The following is a 20,420-nucleotide window of genomic DNA, read 5'->3' as shown; positions in this document are numbered from 1 at the left end:
ACTGTAAGAAAGCAGTTTTATCCATTGCGTTCCAGTTTCTGGCTAGCCCACCGGCGATTGGCGCGGTGGTCCTAGTGGGGGTGATACATACTTTGGGGCAGATTTATGATGCCCTTGCGCCGCAATTGCGTCACTTTTTTGACGCAACTGCGGAGCAAACAATGTGCCCTATTTACAATGTGACGCATCTAAGAGATGCGTCACGTTGTAAAGCCCTGCGCCATGCATAGGCGTTCCTGCGCAGGGGGGGGCGTTCCTGCGCAGGAACGCCTCCTGAAAGTGGCTGAGTGAAATTTATAAGATTTCACTCAGTCACTTTCTGGCCAATGCTGCGTCAAAACCCTGCGCCTGCTTGAAGCAGGCGTAGGTCTTGACGCAGCATTGTGTAGATGGGGCACCCCCGAGCCTTGCTGGAGCTGCGTCGCGCTTGCGACGCAACTCCAGCAATGCGCCACATTTCCGGCACAGATGCGTCACGCATCTGTGCCGTTTTTGCACCATGGTGCGCCGCATTATAAATGCGGCGCACCATGGGTGGCGTAGCTGTGGCGCATTGTGGCGCACGTTAACTGGCGCATCCCTCGGGATGCGCCAGTTAACATAAATCTGCCCCTTTGAATTTAAGTATTAGGTGGTCTGACCAGAGGCATGGCAAAGTTAACGGGGTTGTTACACAGGTAGTGTTGGACCACACCTGATCTAAGATGTGACCCTTGCAGTGGGTAAGGGAGAGCACTAGTTGATTAAAATTTAGGTTGGACATAAGGTCAGTCAGTTCGGCCGATTGAGGACCCTCCGAGGGATCTTTATGCCAGTAGTTTAGGTCACCTACTAGGAAGATTCTGGCGTGATTGAGTGCTAAATTAGCAACTTGATCACTTAGGGCCATAGGGAACGATGGCATCGAGGTAGGGGGTCTGTACAGGAGGACACCTGCTATGGTCATGTGGGGAGTGGCAATTTTAAACACTAGGTTGTCTGTGTTTGCTAGCGTCAGGCAAGTAAGGGAGGTGACATCCAGACTAGAGCGAATAATTGCCGCAACTCCTCCCCCCCCTTTCCCCGTGACACGGTCTGCCTGGATAATTTAATAGTTAGGTGGCATAGCCGCTATTATGTCGGGTGCGGAGGCAGGGGTTAGCCACGTTTCCGCAAGTAAAAGAATGTCCTTTTAATGTAGGTGACAACCAAATGTGCACCGTCCTTTCACAGTACTGGCAGACATGGAGGATGTGGATGTCATCAGGAAGTTCCGTCTTGATCGCACACCACCTCAAGCGCTGTGTGCTCAGTTGGAGCCCCATCTGACACATCAACAGACATATCCAACTGCCCTGTCCCCAACAGTGAAGCACAGGGCAGCCCTGCATTGTTTTGCTACAGGCTCTTTCCAATACACGGTTGCCATTGGTGGTGGTATGTCACAAGGCACGTTCAGCATGGTGCTGTGGGAGGTTGTGTTGGCAATGATGCTGTACAAGGACCAATACATACGATTCCCAAGTAGACAAGAATTGCCCACTGTGAAGGCTGTTTTTTATGTCCTTGGCCGCTTTCCTCATGTAGTGGGGTCCATTGACTGCACACACATTGGCATTGTACCACCAGAAGCAGATGAGCAGGTGTATAGAAACAGCAAGCACTACCATTCCATAAATGTGCAGGTGGTATGCCAAGCTGATTTGATCATCAGCCATGTGTGTGCAAGATTTTCTGGCTCTGCCCATGACTCCTACATCCTGCGGAGAAGCATGGTACCACGGTTGATGGCAGATCTACAGCTAGAGCGTGCATGGCTTGTAGGTGAGTAGACTGAGTCAAGTAGTGTGCTGTGTGTGACATGTTGTTCTCTTCAACTGTTTGTATCACAAACTTTCTCTGTGTATGCCACACCTAGGTGACTCAGCGTATCCCAACCGGCCTTGGCTGCTGAGTCCACTAAGGAATCCAGGTTCCACGGGTGAAGTAAACTACAACGAGGCACATGGTAGGATACACTGTGTGATTGAGCGCACCTTCGGCCTACTGAAGTCCTGATTCCGGTGCTTGGACAAGAGTGGAGGTGCACTGTTGTATTCCCCTTAAAAGGTGTGCCGGATACTAGTGGCATGCTGCATGCTCCACAACCTTGCCATGCGCAATGATGTTCCACTCATCCTGGATGAGGATGAGCAGCAGATGCCCCCTCCTGCAAACCCGCACACTTCCAGTGATTATGATAGTGGTGAAGAGGAAGGTGGTGACCTGTGGTACCAGCTCATTGCCAACTACTTCCCTTGAATGCAAGTGACTTCATAGGACAGGAAGATCATGTGTTGTCTTGAAACCTTCTGGAAATGATGATTTGGATGAAAAAAACTCCTCAGATTGACATTTGGCTGTTCTTTTTTGTGCAAGGAGTCCTTTTTTAAAAAGGTGGAGAGAGGGAGGAAGTGTCACAGCATCTCCAACTTCCTGTTCCTGTCCAGCAGGCTCCTTCTAGTGCTTTGTCCATCTCCTGGTCATTCTGCCTTTGGACTTTGAGCTGGAAATATCACTCTTTTTGTCTGCTGCATCATTGCAATTGGATTTGAGGATTTTTGAGTTGGATATTTTACAAGTAAGTGGTTGTTGTGTCTGATGGATTGGGGGCATTGCAATTGTTGCAACTACAATTTAATGTTGGTAACTATTATTCCTTTTTTTAAATGTTGTGGGTAGTAGTAGTCAGTAGTAGGCCAGAGCTAGTCATGGCCTCATGGTTGTGTGCATGATGAAGCAACTGTTCCTTTGTTGTTTTTTGAATGAATTTCATTTTCAAGCATGATTTAGGGCCTGGCTGGCATGGGATTGAGTTGGGGAATGAGTTTTTTTGGGGTGGACTTTCTGTTGTTGGGCCTGGCCTTGTGGCTGGTGGCCCTTTAGAAGCCTAGGCCTGCAAGCTTGTCTGGCCTTGTCTGCCAACAGGCCTGCTTTCATCCAGTATGCTCAGAGCAGGTAGCCACAGCTTTAATATTCAAGTGTTTCTGTGCGTGGTCTGTTGAATTTAGACATCATTTAGAGCCTGGATGGCATTGGATTGAGTTGGGGAATGTGTTATTTTGGGGTGGACTTTCTAATGTTGTTGGGCCTGGTCATGTGGCTGGTGGCCATTTTGAAGCCTAGGCCTGCAAGCTTGTCTGGCCTTGTCTGCCAACAGGCCTGCTTTGATCCAGTAGGCTCAGAGCAGGTAGCCACAGCTTTATTAATCAAGTGTTTCTGTATGTGGTCTGTTGAATTTAGACATCATTTAGGTCATGGATAGTACTGGATTGAGTTGGAAGTGTGTTTCTTTGGGGGTGGGCTTTCTGATGATGTTGGGCCTGGCCATGTGGCTGGTGGCCATTTTGAAGCCTAGGCCTGCAAACTTGTCTGGCCTTGTCTGCCAACAGGCCTGCTTTCATCCAGTAGGCTCAGAGCAGGTAGCCACAGCTTTATTAATCAAGTGTTTCTGTGTGTGGTCTGTTGAATTTAGACATCATTTAGGGCATGGATGGCACTGGATTGAGTTGGGAAGTGTGTTTTTTTGGGGTGGGCTTTCTGATGTTGTTGGGCCTGGCCATGTGGCTGGTGGCCATTTTGACGCCTAGGCCTGCAAGCTTGTCTGGACTTTTCTGCCAACAGGCCTGCTTTCATCCAGTAGGCTCAGAGAAGGTAGCCACAGCTTTATTAATCAAGTGTTTCTGTGTGTGGTCTATTGAATTTAGACATCATTTAGGGCATGGATGGCACTGGATTGAGTTTGGAAGTGTGTTTTTTTAAGGTGGGCTTTCTGATGATGTTGGGCCTGGCCATGTGGCTGGTAGCCATTTTGACGCCTAGGCCTGCAAGGTTGTCTGGCCTTGTCTGCCAACAGGCCTGCTTTCATCCAGTAGGCTCAGAGCAGGTAGCCACAGCTTTATTAATCAAGTGTTTCTGTGTGTGGTCATGAATGGCACTGGATTGAGGTGGGAACTGGGAAGTGTGTTTTTTTGGGGTGGGCTTTATGATGTTGTTGGGCCTGGCCATGTGGATGGCGGCATTTCTTTGTGTTGGGAGTTAGTAGTGTCCTGCTTTTGTCATATAGGACTGCATGGTTTTTCTATTGGCTTACTGCTTCCATCCATCCACCCCCTTTGCCAGCAGCAGCTCCATGATCATGTGATGCTCTAATAAATTAATGGCAAATAGGGTCCACCCCACTTCCATTACATTTTTAATTTGGTAGTTCTTATTCTCTTTCCTATCCCTCCTGAGAGTGTAGTGTGTGTATACACAGCAGTATAACATAGCCCTTGTTGACAAAGTCTCAGAAATGGCTAGACTATATCTTGTGTACAGTAGTAAGTAACTTAATCACACAACAACAAATGCAAAATTGCACTGATGTTCTTCTCCTGGCTTATTTGCTTTTAGGTGAAAAAGCCAGAGGAGGATGTGTCATCATCATCACCCGTTGTACTGCCAGCCAAACAGAAGTCCTGCTGTGCATCACGTCCACGTGTGAACACAACTTGTTGTGTATCTGCGTCCTGCCTAACATCTGAAGAAGATGGCCCCAAAGAAAGGTACCAGGTCCAGTACCAAGAAAGTTGCTGGTGAGAAGAAGGAACAGAAAAAGGAAGTGCCATTAACCACGACTGGTGTGACGGTCAATGTTTTTTTGGGGAGCAAAAAAGTTACGCCTGCAGCAGCATTGTCCGGGAACCAAGCTGGGAGCAACACCTCGCACCAGCGGACCAACCACACCAACCTAGGCCCAAGCCCTTGAGTGTCGCAGAGGTAGCCAGTCTACTAACGAGCAGCGATATTGAAATGTCATCATCGTAAAGTAGTGCACAATCAACGCAGGCAACTCAGCAGATAAGTGTGCAGCAGCAACAACAACAACAGCAGCCGCAGCAGCAGCCGCAACAACAGCAGCAGCCGCAAGAACAGAACCAGCAGCCGCAAGAACAACAGCAGCAGCAGCCGCAAGAACAGCAGCAGCCGCAAGAACAACAACATCAGCAGCCGCAAGAACAACAGAAGCTGCAACAACAACAACAGCAGCAGCCGCAAGAACAGCCCACAATAGTAGTTGTTTCTCCTGACAAAGGGGCATTTCAGGAAATCGAGCTTCCTCCAGACAAAGTGGAGCAAACCATTGTTTCGGAAGATCTATTGTCTTCCAGACCACCAGCAAGGAAAAGGAGGCTTAGTCCATCATCTTCTTCTTCAAGCCCCGCTTCTGATGACCGTGATGCCACTTAGCAGCCACCAGCTCAGTCTGAGAGTGATGCACGCCACAAGACAATGCTTCTGAAAAGGAAGGTTCCCAAAAACGTACAGTTATGGAGGTAGATGTAGAAGAGGGGCGTGATGTTGATGAAGAGGACGAGCCAGTCATCACGCACATCACTCCCGCCCCAAAGGGGATGGAGAACAACCTTCTCACCCTATCCAGAAAGGCTGCTACTGAGCAGGATGCAGCACGGATACCACCAACGCAGGTTACACCACCACGACCTCCAGCTGCCATATTTTCCAAGGCCCTGCAGGGACCTACTTCCAGGTCAACCATCTCAGAATGTAGTAGTAGTAAAAGTCACAGTGTAGCTGCACAGAGCCACATTCCAAGCACACCCTCCAGTTCATCTGGTATTGAAAGTGGCACATCCAGCCATGCCAGAAAGTTCTCCTCCCCAATTTGGGACTTCTTTTCTGTTAGCACCAAGGAGGAGAACGTTACTATATGCTCAATTTGTCTACAACCTGTTCGGCGGGGTAAGCTTGGCACAAACTATGGTATCGGAGGCCAAGCAAGTCATCTCGGAATACACCACACTATCGTGTGGGAGAATAATCTACTTCACTTAAAACACAAGTAAAAAAACTCAACCCATTGAAGTTGGGCATAAAGAATCAGGGGATGATATTATTGCGGTGGAAGGTGAAGAAGAGGGAGGCATTTCTAGCCCTGTCCCCAGTAGTGTTGTGGTACCGCCCACATCCTCCTCAGTAAATCTGAGTGGCACTGCAGTAAGAGCCATACTCAGAATCAGGCTGAGACACTAAGGCGACCGAGTACTGCAATGAGACAAGCTGCGTCGTTAAACCTAAGTGGGTTAATGAAAACAACAGCACCACAAAGGAAAGTAATCCAACTAACCATTAAGAGCATGCTTAGGTTGGAGGGGCAGATCCAACGCAACCACCCAACGGCACAGTTGTACAATGCGAAGCTGGTTAAATGTTAGCACTGAACCTTCTACCTTTTTCATTTGTGGAAGGGGTGGGTTTCCATGAATTTGTGTCAGCCATCTGCCCTAAATGAAAAGTTCCCAGTTGGTCCTATTTTGCAAGAATTGCTGTTCCGACACTACATCATGATGTGCTGGAATTGGTTGGACAAGCTTTGCAGCAGAGTGCTGTTCACAATATCCACCTAACAACAGACATGTGGACCAGTTGCCAAGCCACAGATTACTTTTTTTTTTTTTAAGTATTTTTATTGAAGAAGTTTTTTCCCTTTTTATACATACAGGGCACGGCAAAGTATTACATGAAACAAGACATATCATATACTAAGAGATAAAGGGTAAAAAGAAAAAAAAAAAAAATTTAAAAAAAAAGGGAAGTAGAGAAGAGTACAGAATTTTAAAGTTCAAACAAAATTGCAAAATTTCCCCCCAACTAGGTAAGCATCAGCAAACATAAATATAAATTAGACAGTGCAATGTACATTAACCAAATATATTATTCAAGCCTTTCAATCCATACTCTCTTTTTTCCAGCGAGTGATGGGATCCCACATCTGTTTCCCAGTTTTCCTTCCCTTTTTCCCCTTCCTTGCATAGATCTCAATCTCCAAATTATATATTGATAGTAATTTAGCAAGCCATTGATGGAATGACGGTGGTAAAGGATCCAGCCATGCAGATGCAATACAGAGTCTCATAACTGACATAGCTAAGAATAGAAAGGATTCCCCTTCGCCCTGATGTTGACCCTCCTCCTCTTTTACCCCCAAAAGAATTATTGAGGGGGTTAGGGGAATATTTGTTCCTAATACTTGATTTAAGAAACCCTCTATGTCTTTTATGAGTAACTGCAGGTGAGGACATGTTGCAAATACATGTATTAGGTCTGCCTCTGAGTTTCCACATCTAAAACAATTGGTTCCTGCTGTTCCACCCCATTGAGCTATCTTTGCAGGCGTATGGTATAGGTGGTATAGTGTTTTGTAGTGTTGCGCCTGAAGAGGCGCTGAACATAACAGTGTATACCCTATTTCCAAAGACATATAAAAACTTTCCTCCCTGACTTCCAAACTACCTTTCCATTTATTTGCCCATTTTTCGATATCATCCTCCTTTGAATTTAATAACTCGGCATAGAATCTCTTTATGGTACAATCCTCGCCTGCTTCAATCACTTCCATAATTGCATTTTTACTAAATCCTGACGAGCCACCTTTTTTGCTATGCAGAAAGCTCCTTATTGTAAGTACTTAAAAAATTGTCTTTTGTCTATTGCATACTTGGCTTGTAGTTCGGAAAACTGGTAGACCCCTTGCTGTCCCAGAAAGTCTCCTATCCTTCTGATTCCTTTTCTTTCCCATTCTGCAAGTATAGTTCCAGAGGCTACTTCCACAGGTAGGTTTGGATTTCCTTTCAGTCTAGTGTATGAATTATACCGCCCCAACCCGAATCTTTTAGTGAAAGCTTTCCAGACAGTGTAAGCCGCTAGGAGCGTTTTAAACCGTGTCCTTTTGAAATAGCTGGATTCGGTATATTTTAAGAATACATTCTCTGCTTCTGGGCCCAATAGCAAGCCATAAATTGCTAATGATCCCAACTCGTTCCATCCTTCAGATTCTCCCCCCCCCCACCAAACCATCCATATTTTTCAGAGCTGCTGCCCAATAATAGAGCTTTAAATCTGGCAGTGCCCATCCACCCCTCTCCCGTGGAAGTGTCATAAACCTAAGTGCTCTCCTAGTTTTCCCTTTTGCCCATATAAATCTGTTAATCATATCTTCTATCTTCTTGAACACTTTGGCCTCGAATAATAAAGGTATTGCTCTAAAAAAGTAAAGAAACTTAGGTAAAACCAGCATCTTTACTATGTTCGTTCGTCCCACAATTGATAGATGTAAGTTATCTAGTCTATCCAGGTCCCTCCGTACTTTATTGATTAAGGGTGTTACATTCTTTTCCACTAAGCAGTCTAAATCAGCTGATATAGACACTCCCAGATATGTACCTGCCTGAGCAACTCGGCTATCTGTACACGTAGTATAGTGATTTTTAATTATCTGGGTCTTATTGGTGTTAAGTTTATAGCCCGAAATTTCTCCAAACTTCGAAGCATCGATTTCCACTTGGGCAATAGCCTCCGTTGGTGTTGGTGTGATTACTGCAACGTCATCAGCGTACGCTAGTATTTTACAATAACCAGTTCGTGTGGGTAATGGTTTTACTAGATCGCACATCTCTATTCTCCGAATTAGTGGATCCATGTACATTGCAAATAGCAGTGGGGAGCAGGGGCAGCCTTGCCTCGTACCTCTCCTTATCTGGAATTGTGTTGTAGTCCCCGCATTCACTCGCACAGAGGCCACAGGGTCTACATATAACACCTGGATTGCTTTAATAAACCTTTTTTTAACTCCTGATCTTTCGAGGGTATGCCACAGATAGTCCCAGGAGACCCGGTCGAATGCTTTTTTCGCATCTAGTAACATAATCGCCATTGGGTCCCCTGAGACTGCTGCGGCGTTAAATAGGGTTATTACCTTGCGCGTATGATGGGTGGTGCTCCTTCCAGGTATAAAACCATGTTGGTTCTTACTCACCACCCTATCTATTATCTTGGCATATCTTGTTGCTAGTACTTTAGAAAAGATTTTAGTATCCGTGTTCATCAAGGTAATGGGCCTATATGACCCCGGTTCTTCCGAAGGCTTCCCTTTTTTTAAAATTATCACTATTTCAGCCCCCCCCCCCATGACCCAGGTATTGATTTACCTATTTGTGCCTGTTGCATTGTCCTGATTATATCGGCTTCTAAGATGTCCCAGAATATTTTGTAGAACTCTATTGGGATCTGATCTGGGCCTGCAGCTTTTCCAGAGGGGAGATTCAAAATAGCATTTTTTATTTCTTCCCCCTGAAAAGCTTCCTCTAAAGTATCTGCCTCTTCATCCGTAAATCTAGTCACCGGGATTTCCTGTAGATAATCTCTGATTTTAGTAACATCTCCCCTTTTCTGTTCCTCATATAACTTCTCATAAAAATTTCTGAAAACTTCCCTTATCTCCCCTGACTCTGTGTGAATCCTACCAGAGGTATCCCTGATCTCCCTCACAGTACCTAACGCTTCTTGCTGCCTTGTTCGGACAGCTAAGGTTCTACCCACTGTTTCACTAAATTCGTGACATTTTTCTCTTTTTGCTGTGTATAGTTTTGCAGCTTTTCTGGCGATGTCTCCCTCAGTGTCCCATTTCACTTTTAAAAGTTCCAAGATTACATTATCTAATGGGGTACCGCTCACTGTACACTCCTCTAGTTTCTCTTCAGCCTTGAGTACTGCCTTTGCAAGTTCCATATTTCTCATCTGCTCCTGTTTTCGCTTATAAGAGTTAAAGCTCAGGGTCTCCCCCCGGACCCCCGCGTTAAAAGCATCCCATACTACCCCTACAGTAGAACTATCTCTATTGTTCTCGAAACTTCTTTAATCCATACTTTCATGTAATCCACGTATTTATCTTCCTGCAATAATCCTCTTTCAAAAGTCCACTGTCTTTGCTGTCGAATATTTGCCGGTTTTGTTATTGTAAGGATTAGGGGATTGTGATCACTTAAGATCCGTGGGAGTCTTTCTATTCTTGATTCCGATAAAAGTGCATTTGAGACAAAAAAATAATCCAATCTTACACAAATTTTATGTGGGGCCGAATAGTATGTATAGCCCTTATTTCCTACCCTTCTTTTCCCCCAGACATCAGATAGAGCATTATTTACCACTAATCCCTGTAGGGCATGACATACGCGTCTCTTTCTACCAGAATATTTACCAAATGAGCCTAAGCCTAGACCATCAGCGCCATTGATATTCAGGTCCCCTGCCATAATGATTCTGGGAGCCAAAGTAGCTAGTTCCACGTCTAAAAATTGAAAAATCTCCGGGTCATCCTCGGTCGACCCGTATACAGTTATCAGCGTGGTCCACTCCCCATCTATCATACATTCAACCATTGCCCACCTCCCCCACTGGTCTTGTGCTTTTTTTCTCAGGAGCAAATTTTTATTTCTGGATAGTATAGCTACTCCCCTTTTTTTAACACTTTGCTGTGAACTTACTAATACCTGAAAGCCCAATTGTTTCAAATAAAATTCTTGCGAGGTCATAACATGTGTCTCCTGTAACAAAATAAAATCCACATTCATTTGTCTTAATAACACTGAAACTTTTAGCCTTTTCTGAGCATCATTTAACCCGCACACATTCCATGTTACATATCTAGTTCCCATGAGTAGTTCATTATTTTGCTACCATATAGATTCATATGCTTATACAGTTTATTTCTTTTTTCAGTATTTCCCGTTTTCTCGCATCTGTACCCCTCACCAAGTAAACTTTTCCTTCCTTTCATCCCCAAATCTCTTGTCTTGTCTCCTTTTTCCCCCACCTCTGCCTCTGCTTCTGTGAATGATTCTACCGTTTGCTGCCGTACCGTGCCCTGTGCTCCCCCTCCCCCCCCTGACCCCTGCCCTCCCACCCACCCCTACTGGCAAACAGGTCAATGTTGACCTATGTCTGGCAGCCGAGCTCCCCCAGGAAGCCTCTCCCCTGCCACTCTCCCATAGTCTCAGTATCCTTTTATTTAACCTACTTTGCCGGGATTATTTATCCATACTGCTCCCTCCCTCACTCGCTTACTCTGGCTTCTCCATTTCATATTTTCTTTTTTTGCGTCACATAAGCAGTTTGTTTTATAGCTGCAGCCCTGTCATTTTGCGCTTTCCCATCTCTTTGTGCCTTCCCCTCTTTTAGATAAGTCAGGTATTCCTATGCCACTATTTCTGAAAAGAAGACCCTGAATTGGCCATTAAAGCCAACTTTGAGTCGACAGGGGAACATCAAGTATACCTCACATCCCACATTCTGGAAGGGTGTTATTAACTGCCTCATTCGCCACCTTCTCTCCACGGTAGTGTGGCAAAAGTCTGGACGAGCAAAGAAAGTTATGTCCTTATATGAACGCTTAGCTGTTGGCTTTGCCTTGCTGATTACTTCCTCTCTTAGTAAGAAATTTCCCACATATACTAGAATGGCCCTTGATTTGGTGCTTGTGGTTTTTTTTGCGTCAAAGGAAACCTGTGTGCACGTTGCACCTCCTTATCCCAATCCCATTTATCCATCTCTGGGAAAGCTCCTCTCAACAATTCCACAGTAAAGGCACGTACATCCGCCCCCTCCTTCCCTTCCTCAATCCCAAGCAGTCTTATGTTGTTGCGCCTCTGTCTATTCTCGAAATCTTCGAGCTTCCACAACACGTCTGATGATATTTTCTCTTGTTCATCTCTGTACTCCTGTAATTTTACGACTTCATCCTCTACTTTGCCTGTCCTCTCCTCCACCTCCACCAGTCTGCCAGCCATTTCCGCATACATTTTATCAACCTTGCGTAGAGTCCCTTGTATTTTTTTATTTGCTTGCTTAGCTCTTTGGCTCTCCCGCCGAGCCTCCCCCTGAATCTGCTTTAGGGTTGAAAACAAGAGATCGAAGCTTGCTGCGTAGTCTTTCTCCTGTGTCTGGGCCTGAGCTTGCGGTTTATTTAATTGTTCAGAGCCACCAACTGCACCCTCCTGGTACAGCTGTGAGGTGGCTGCATAATCCCAATCCAGTTTTTTTAGCCACACCTGCTTGTATTACGCTCCCACGTTTCTTTGCTCTTCTACGGGTCCTTCCCTTGGTTCTACTTGGCTTACTCACTAAGTTTCCTTTTAGTACAGTATCATGTTCTGACTCTGATTCAGTATTTAGCTCTGAAGTATCTATCTGTGATGCCTCCGAGCCACTTTCCGTGGGTGATGATGTGTCATCTAAATCAGCAGATAAATTATGACTTGAGTCTGACTCTTCGGCCTCAACCTCTTCCTCATTATCCTCCTTGTCATCATCATTCCCAGTAAAAAAGCAGTCATCACTAGGTGAGCCAGTAGCTGCAAGCATATATTCAATCCTGCTGTTAGTACTCCCCTTATCCACACCCTCAGTCCTTACTTGAGAGTCATCTGGAACACCCTCAGAAATATTATTGTTAATGCCAATTTTAGCCTTACTCGTTTTATCCGCTGAGATATCTGCAGAGTTATCTCCTGGGTCAGTTACGGTAGGCATATCTACTATCTCCTTATTACCGGGAGATAGCTGTGTCATTTCAGCTGTTAAAGTGCTCTCAATCACTTGGCTACCCCCCTCTTGCTCCTTACCCACTTGGGCTTGAGTATTAGGCGTTGTTACTGTCGATAGCAGCATAGCCTCGGGTAGGGCTTCTCCTGCGATTATATTGACATGTGGCTCTGTTTCGCCCATCTCTTATATCACCAGGCATTGTTTTTGCCTTTGTTAACACGGTCGTACGCTCCAGACCTGTCACCACCTCTATATATTCCTTTCTACTTTGTTCTTCCCCAGACTCTTGAACTGCAGCCCCGTTCACAAGTTCCAGGGCTGACTCCTTGCCTGCCGTCGACCCGCTGCTGATTCCCGCCGCGTCGTGTCGTTCTTCCCTCTGACACATCTCAGCTGCCGCTCTGGATTGCTCCTCACTCCTCGCTTCATTGACGTCATCCTCCAAGCCCCTCGCAGCCTCTAATCGCTCAGCCTCGGTTACATCTTGCAATCCGGACAGCTGCTCTGTAACACCTTCTGGCCCATTGCAGCCACTCAGTCCGGCAGCGTTCGCGAGAGCATCCTCAGCGCTCTCAGCACCGGGAATGACTCGAACAGAGTCGGCTGCCGCAGGGTAGCTTCCCTCGAGGATTCAGAGCCAGCATCAGCGCATTTCGTAAGTCCCTTTCTAATTGATTCTTTCTTTTTCCTCTTTTCTGTTTCTTTATCCTGCTTTCTCTTTTCCGTGGCAGCCAGTTTCTCTTCTTCGCGGATCTTGGCAGCTTCCCTCCGCAGATGGGCTCTGTGTCGCGCCTTCACCCTTGCATTTGGTGGAATCTCAGCATCGCTTGTTCGCAGATCTTCATCCTCGCTTTCGGCCATATCCTTGCCTGTCCTCATCACTTTTGGAGCCATGAGTCGCCTCCCAAAGCGCCAAGTATTCTGGAGTCGCTGTAGCGCCTCTTCAATTGCTGCTCCAACTGTCGGCCAGAGGGTATATGGCTCTCTCTTGTAACTAGCAGAGGATTGTGTAATGGGCCACTCGATAAAATCAAACCAGTTAATCAAGTCCTTGAGCATCCCGCTGTGTGGTGCCTCAGCAATCTGTTTTTCTGGCTGCAACCTGATTAATGTCGTAATTCTGCTGCATGTTGCATAAGATATAGCCTATCGGTCTGCTCTCCTTATCAAAGCCAAGTTCCCAGCGTTTCACCACGGGAGAGTGGTCGGGTGCTGCTGCCTCCTACGGTCTGTCGGCGGCCATCTTGCCTCCAGAACCCAAGCCACAGATTACATGTGCATCACTGCACACTGGGTCTCTTTTGTGGGGGTTAGAGATAAGCTATCTGAACGAGGTGCTGTTGACACAGCGGGGATTTTTAAAGCTACTCGGAAACATACAACTGTAGCTATGTTCGCCATGGAGAAATCTCATACTGCTGTAAACATTTTGCAAGAGTTTCACAGCAAGGTTTCTGAATGGCTGCGCCCAAGAGGGCTTACTATTGGTTTTGTTGCCACAGATAATGGCAGTAATGAACTTAAGGCCATGGATCTTGGTTCCTATTTCAGGGTTCCGTGTTTGGCGCACTGCATAAACATTATAGTTCAAGACTTTCTGAAAAAAGAACCCATAGTCAGCAACTTACTGAGCATTTACCGAAGAATATGCACTAATTTCAGCCATTCTTTTAAAGCTCGGAAACAGCTGAATATAGGATGCCAGTCAAAGCACTCATCCAGGAGGTGCCAACACTTTGAAACTCAACGTATTACATGCTTGATCGTCTGTTTGAGCAGTACAGGCCACTCAATGAATATGTCATGCAAAGAGGGGATGCTACTGTGAAAGGCATGACCCTTCAGATGGAGCAATGGGGCTAGTTAAATGCCTGGCTGAGATGCTTCGTCCTCTTGAGGTCTTCACACGTGAAGTCAGCAAGGATGACTGTACAATGGGCCACGCTATCCCATTATTGCAAATGCTAGAGTATCAGCTGAAAAAGGTATCTGAATCATACAAAGGTGTAGAGGACAAAAAGGAAGTCTTTGACTTGGTGGAGAGCTCAGCCCGTCGCTTAGCTGAAAATACAAGGATAGAAAATAAAATATTGGCACAAGAACATTACATTTGTGCCACAATTCTGGATCCACGAACAAAATTGGGACTGAAGACATTCTTTCCTTTTTCAGAGATTCATGTTGCCCGCTACAAAACTTGGATAGCTGAGGCAGCGAGTAAGTTGGAAAATTAATGGCTGTTAATTAAAAGCCCGCAAGATCAACCCACAAGAAGTACTGCAGAAGGGCATGAGCATCAAGTGCAACTTTGGAGGCTGAGGGCAGTGCGCTTGGATCACAACACTTACCATCACTATCGACAACAGCAATAACTGGACCATCATTAGGCCCAGTAGAATCATTAGATGATTGTTATTTACAGTTAGGCATCAATAAGCGCAGTGCTGATGCACAGAGAAAAGAGCCCAAAAGGTTAGCAGCAACACCCCTGAGCATTGAGCTGATGGTCCAGGCCTATCTGGACGACCCAACAGAGGTGTACATTGATCAAAACCCATTGCAGTATTGGTATAGGAAAAGGTCTGAATGGCCACTGCTCAGCAGGCTGGCGATAAGCTATCTGGCTTACCCAGTCACAAGTGTCTCTTCCCAACGGGTTTTCAGTGCTGCTGGTTCCATTGTAACAGTGAGAAGGACCAATCTCTCACCAAAAAACGTGGAGAGGTTAACAATGATCAAAATGGATCAGCACTTTATACCACCGAAGACCACAATACATGAAACAAGGGAGGAAGACTAGGAGGACAGCGGAAGTAGTATGTCACAATATGAATACCTACTACTGGCTGAACCCCCAGAGTTTTAGGATGAGCTATACTTCCCTGACAATTAGGCTTGCACTTACTGTCTTCCTCCCTTTTTTTCATTTGCTTTGTGTGTCTGTCGTTACGGTTACAAACTTGTGAATCACAACAAATCCATTCCATTACCAATGTCTTCTACTCTTCTTATTTGAATATACAATTTTCTGGTGTCTGCATTTGACAGTACAGTCCTCCGAATCCAGCTCCTCCGCTCCATCATACTGAATCTCCCGCCTAAATCCATTGCCCTCATTATGATTGGATGATGGAAAATAGAAGAAAAAATGTAAACTTTCCTAGTCCTGCCAAAAGAAGTGGAACATGATGACTACTATAGCTATCCTCCTTTCAGAGCAGAGAGAGACTGCCCATGAAAATTAGATGGAACAGGTAATGATGATTGATGCCATGCATTGGACGCAGAGTCGCAGACTGAGTGATTTTGTTGTTGCTTGTTGCGCATGAAGTTATGTCATTGTGCACTAATCATCTTTCTCCAGTACACACTAAACGTAACTCAAGGTGAATTTTCCCCTTCTTGCAAATAAGAAATTTGTACTTCTACTGCAGCTTGATACATTGCTTTTGATTGAATATAGGAAGGGGACTCAATCTGCCCACTATGACACATGAGTATGACAACAGCACCGTCCATGATGATGATGGTGAAAAAGACGGCCCGTTAACGAGATGAGAAGGAACAGGTAATGAAAATGAATGGCATGCATTAGATACCTGACTCTGAGCGATTGGTGTTTTTGTTGTTTGTTTGTTGTGCACGAAGTAAGTCAAAGTGTACGAGTAGTCTTATTGTACACACTAAAGAGTGACTCAAGTCAATAATAGTTCTACCCTTGTTGTGTAATAACAACATTTTACTTCTACTGCAGGCCGACCTTCATAGTCAGTCAGTGCAAGTATTAGAGATGATTGATGGAATAATAGCAAGCCAGGAGGACGTTTCATGCGTGGCATAAAAGCCTATAGGTAAAAACGTCAACAACAACCTCAGCAGGCCCAAATGTCTGTGTAGAAGTGGAGTCGAGTGTAGCGGTGGGATGACTGCGGTGCTTTTATTTAACTAACTTAAATTGTAAAATGCTATGTTTGGAATGGATATGTGCTTTGCCTTTGTCCAACTCTTTAAAAAAAAATACTCTAAACGGAGGATGTGCTAAGCAACGTGCCGGCCCGTCAGGCCTGTCACTGTGGGCCTGCTCTGTCCTGTTGTTGTTGAAGGTCAATGCTGGAAACAGACTAGAGTAGAAATGATGCATACATGCCGCCTCGGAAAGTGTTCTTGTGTTGCACTATGACTACACTATAACTTGTGCATTTGTTTCAACTGTGTTTCTTAATATCCCCTTTGTGTTTCCATCTACAATTACAGGCCGAGCCTTGCCCTATATACTTGGGAAAACATTACAATGCCTTACCAATAAATCTACATTTTTTTCCAGGCGGGCAGTGGCGAGTGGCGAGTGGCGACACCCAAGATTGATGGACGAGAGAACCAAGAGGAATGCCGAGATGCAAATGCAGTCCACATTTTTGACCAGGATAACACAGTAACAGTATCAACTTTCACCTTCTTTTAAATAATTTGATTATTTTTTTTTCACTACAATCTTTACAACAGTGTTTTCTTGTTGTTGTTGTTATTATCATTAGGTTTGCTCTCTGTTTTTGATTCATCCCTACCAATATTTAAAAATTCTATTTGCTATCTGTAAAAGTATTAAGCCCGGAACAACTGAACAAGAAGTGTATGTAATCCGGATCTCCTTATCAATCATCATCATGCATGCATTTCCTTTTTCTCCCTTAACATGTGGATATGGATATGGTAGTCTTCAAAGATTGTTGTTTGTTTGTCCATGCATACTGTTTTTCACTGTCAAACCTTCCAACAAACCCCCTTCCCATCCCTTCAACAAACCCTAACCCTCTTCCCCCGGGCTGTGTGACTTATTGAGGTGTGACTAAACTAAATGGACACCAATAATTAATCACAAGCTTGCTGGGGCGGATGTGGCGAAAGCAACAGTACTTCAATTTCAAGGCAGAGCGTTGATCTTCTTCTGCTTGCCCACACATGAGCAGTATATTTTAGAGGTGATTTTTATTTAACAAAGGAACATATACCTCAGCATTGATTGGATTTGTTGACATTCCTCATACACAGCACTAACTGATACGCTGTAGGCCTAGTCAAGTGACTCGACACAACTATAGTTTTTGTAACTCTGTCTAGTAGGCTATCCCCACCACCATTAGGTTTTGTTGTAAAATATTTAGCATAATATTGTTGTTTGGTAAGTTCTGCACTGTACTTCATTCTACTACTCCTCGAACAGTCTCTCAAATGCGACTGACTGTCTCATTTTCTTTTCTTGCAAATGCTGCTACCCTGCCAGTGTCTACTACTACTACTACCACCACCACCCCAATCATGGCATGTTAGAATAGAAAAAGGAAACCATCTTCACCATGCAGCCATCGCTGTGCCTAAGTTAAACATCAAGCAAAGGTAAGAGAAGTTTGGGGGAGACATAATTAATAATGGACATGTTTTCAATGAATTCACACACTCCTTTGAGTCCAGATAAAGAATGCATAGACTAGAAGAGAGAGACAAAGTACTGGTAGGACAACTCAATCAGTGAGGGGTGTCGCATCTATCTGTTTGTCTCTTACACAGTCAGCCAATTATTGAAATCAAACACTGGATATGGGCGGTTCTGCACCAGCAAGGAAACAGTGTGATGTAAAACAGTAACCCCACCTACAAAACATTAACAACATTGCATGTATAGTATAAATATAGATTTCATTTACCCTAACTAAAATAAACTATGTAAAACAGAAACCCACAAAAGCTGACCCACCCCCCTCCCTAACCTCAACCAATGTCTGTAAGTAAGAAACTGAAGTCCAAATGTCCAAAAATCCCCAACACCCAATTCCCACCCACCCAAACAAGAATTAAAAAAGGGGCAGAACTAAGACATGGACTTGCGGCGGGATTGGAGGGTGACACACATTTGCTCCTCTAAACGGCGGACACGGCGCTTGAGAGTGCGGCAGCAGGAGCAACAGTGGTGGGGGCACCAGAGATGGTGTTGCGGCTAGGGCGGCGGGCGGCCGCCAGACGATGGTGATGTACCGCTGGAGGGCGGTGGCTGGGGCTCGGGGCACTGGAGGAGGCTTCAAGTGCTGCAGCAGTCTCCTCCTCCGCCAAGACCACCAGCTGCCGGTATTCCCGCTGTATTGCCTCCAGTTTCCGGCGCCGTGCCTTGACGGCCAACTCCTTCCTATCAACCTTGGAAGGAGTAGCTGTATATCAAAAAGAAACAAGACAATTGTAAAATATACTCTTTACATTTACATTTACATTTACTCTTAGAAAAACAGTAAGACAAGTTATAGTTATACACATAGTGGCATGGTAGCACTATAAAGCACAGTAAGTACATAACATTTATTAAATCTCGCCCGTTCTTCCTTCCACCCGTCTTTCACTTTTTAGATGAACACCAGGTAATCTGATCTGACTTTTAGTCTTCTCCATAAAATTTTCAAAGCGGAGTTGAAATCACAGATAGATGAGGCCATTGGTTACTCAATACTCCCTCCCATATGCCAATTAAAGGGTGTCTTCTTCACTCTTCAAACGTTCACAACAACTCTTACTTACTTAGGACATCGGATGGCGGGCGGCTTTGTCCACTCGCCATCCTCACGCTAAAAAGGGACCACCCGCCATAAGGGTTGGGGTCCCGTGGGGACAATTAGGATGCGCCCGCCACAGTGGGTGGCGCATCCCGTATTTTTAACATTGTGGTGGGCGGTCCCGAAAGCACCTCCAGCCGTAATGCTAAAAATAATGTTGTGCTTTTCCAAGCACAACGTGACAGGCCTCGCGTGGAGTCTGCCACATTGTGCTTTGAGAGGCAGGGGGTACCATAGCATAGGTAGGTACCCTCAATGGGGGCCCGCAACAGGCACTCCAAGCATACTTCGCATGCCTTTCCATGGCGGCAATGCCGCCACGGAAAGCCATTCCAAAATGCAGATTATATGGCTGGAGGTGTGTTCAGACACCGCCACCATATTGAAACCTTTTCAGCCTGGTCGATATGTCAACTGGGCGGAAAATCGGCGGACGGTTTCTATCCGCCGCGGACCCCAGAGCAATTGTAATATGGTGGGGGTCTTTTCTACAGGGTTAGCAGGAGGTTTGCCCCTGCAGGGTCGGCGGTGACTACCGCCAGCCTGGTGGGGGCAACCCTTGCAGTGAGTGTAATGTCAACAATAGTTAAGGATTATGAATCTAACTTACCACCGCCCGCCACTGGTGCTGGCACTCTCCCTACAGCTCCATCTGTATTCCCGGCAACTTCCGCATCCTCTCCCTCCGTGTCGCCTTGGCTGTCCCTGGCAATGGTGGTCGTGGGTAGTGCGCCTAGAAAACATTACACATTTTTTAGGCGTCATATACACCTCCCCCTATTGGTCAGTAGCAAGATTGAAAAATGATTTAGTAGTATATAACATACATCACTATTACAAATCAGGTAGTAGTCGAGTAGAAACTCGTAGTTATGTATGGTCCCTAGGGTCATTCTAGCCTTTGCTTAGTTAGCCCAAGCCATGCAACCATTTTACCTTTGTGTCTTTTATTTTTGCACATGTGACGTTACCTTGCAGCTTGTTGTATAAGACACCTTTGAGCCCCCATGACCTCACACTGCGACTGTCTAAGCGCTGCTTATAAGCGGTCAACCAAAACATTAACAATCCACTTTTTTATGAAGTTCTGGTGTACTGTTTGTCCATATTGCTGATCCATAAATGCTACACTTTTTGGCACGGCTGAGAAATGCTTGCAATATAATAACGCGCACCATTTCATTTTTCTCATTACAGACGGAAGATTCCCTTCTAAGAACCAGAGCTTTACAGAGGGTATGATGCAACAACTACCAGTACTAGGTTCTTCTAAGGTGAGGGGTCCCTTCACTCAGAGATCTTCAGTTATAAATTTATATAAACTGAATTTCTACCTAGGGGATGGTGGTGCTTCCACCACTGCTCAGTTATCATGATTTAATTAACAACTGTAAGTAAGTGTAACAATGTTTATGTTAATGT

Source organism: Lissotriton vulgaris, chromosome 6, assembly GCF_964263255.1.
Source record: "Lissotriton vulgaris chromosome 6, aLisVul1.2, whole genome shotgun sequence".
Classification (NCBI taxonomy): Eukaryota; Metazoa; Chordata; class Amphibia; order Caudata; family Salamandridae; genus Lissotriton; species Lissotriton vulgaris.
This window is presented reverse-complemented; position numbering follows the sequence as displayed.